The 1,810-nt window shown below is 42.9% G+C and overlaps 1 pseudogene; it reads right to left on the bottom strand.

Moving 5' to 3' along the window:
- Positions 1 to 339: 339 nt before the first annotated feature.
- Positions 340 to 1,319, bottom strand: LOC147979620 (uncharacterized; annotated as a pseudogene).
- Between the last annotated feature and the right edge of the window lie 491 nt (positions 1,320 to 1,810).

The following is a 1,810-nucleotide window of genomic DNA, read 5'->3' as shown; positions in this document are numbered from 1 at the left end:
GGATTTATCTCATTAGGCTTATGCCCCTTGACATTTATGTTATAGACTGATTCACCTTCAAGATCTAGGATAAATAACCCATTTACAACGGGTGCAAAGCCATGAAACATATTATTCAAGTAAATAGAACAACCATTGTCCTTAATACTGAATTCATAACCTTGTCTCATCAAACATGAGGCAGAAATAATGTTTCGACTCAATGCAGGAACATAATAACAATTATCAAGTTCCATTACAAATCCTAAAGGTAAATTAAGTTGCATAGTGCCGACGGTCAATGCAGCAACTCTTGCTTTATTCCCGACGCGAATGTCAACTTCTCCTCTTGCGACATTCCTAGTTCTGCTTAGCCCCTGCATCGAGTTGCATACGTGAACAACCGGTCCAGTATCATATACCCAAGAGCTACTAGAAACATCAGCAAGATAAATGTCTATAACATATACAACAAGTGTACCTGAAGAAGAAGTCATACTTCCAGTCTTCTTGCCCTTCTCGGCAAGCCACTTGCTGCAGTTCCTTTTCCAGTGTCCGGGTTCCTTGCAATTAAAGCAAATACTCCCCGAAGCCGTTCCTGACTTAGGCGCAGCGGATGCAGTTGGAGTTGCCTCCTTCTCTTTGCCCTTTGCCTTAGCCTTTTTCTTGGACCAGCTCTTCTTGAACTTAGCCGAGTTCTGCACCATCAACACTTGACGATGTGTACCTTTCTAGATATCCCGCTCTGCCACTTTGAGCATCCCATGCAATTCAGTGAGCTTCTTTTCCATCCCATGCATATGGTAGTTCAAGATGAACGGCCCATAGTTGTCCGAAAGAGAACCCAGAATTGTATCTATGGACAACTCATCCCCAAGTGGGAAGCCTAGCCTATCCAGAGCTTGCATGTACCCGATCATCTTGATCACATGCGGGCTCAGTGGATCACCCTCTTTCAGCTTACAATCCATCAAGGATCGCCAGACGTTGAACCTTTCGGTCCTAGCCTGCATTTGAAACATGCTCTTAAGGTTCTCGATCATATCGAAAGCCTCAATATTTTCGAACTGCTGCTGCAGATCGGGCTCCATAGAAGCCAGCATGAGACATCTAATCTCGTTTGATTCATCAACGAGTTTCTAGTAGGCATTTCTGGCTGTGGCATTAGTATTATCAGCGGGTTCTTCTGGAAGCGGATTCTCTAGAACTTGTTCCTTTTTCTCATGCCTAAGAACAATTCTCAGGTTTCTATACCAGGTGGTAAAGTTTGTTCCATTTAATTTATCTTTTTCCAGGATTGATTTCAATGCAAAAGGGGTAACTTGAGCAGGTGGTGCCATTGATCTACAACAGAAATATGCAAAACACTAAGACATGTATTCATGAAGAGTAATCCATATTAAACATTTTAATAAGATCATTACTCCCACTAAAATCAACATCCCTCGGTTGATACTTAGTGATTCAAGATCCAAGATCAACATGTCAACTAGTGAGCTTTTGCATCACCGCTAGAGGACAAGATCACTCGGTAAGCAACTCTTGCTAATCGTATCTCCATACGACTTTTGTTGTTGGGGACATCTCATGCCTCGCCAACACCTATGCCTCGTGGCCCAAAACTATTTTGATAGCCAAGACAAGTCAACCAATGCTCCGCGTGTAAGTGTCCGACACAAACCCATCACTTCAAGGAGATCTAGTGGCACCCTAATTTCATAGGCCCGCCACTAAATATACTTGGCATGTGAAGGTGCAGCAATTGGGGAGGCATTTGTACTTGACATTCTTTGAGTGATCACCCTACTTAAAACATCTACCATGCAAAAGG

This window comes from Triticum urartu, chromosome 3A, assembly GCF_056163025.1.
Source record: "Triticum urartu cultivar PI428250 chromosome 3A, HENAU_Tu73, whole genome shotgun sequence".
NCBI classification, from domain to species: Eukaryota; Viridiplantae; Streptophyta; class Magnoliopsida; order Poales; family Poaceae; genus Triticum; species Triticum urartu.
Note: the sequence above shows the minus strand (reverse complement) of the source record. Positions and strands in the feature narration are given on the sequence as shown.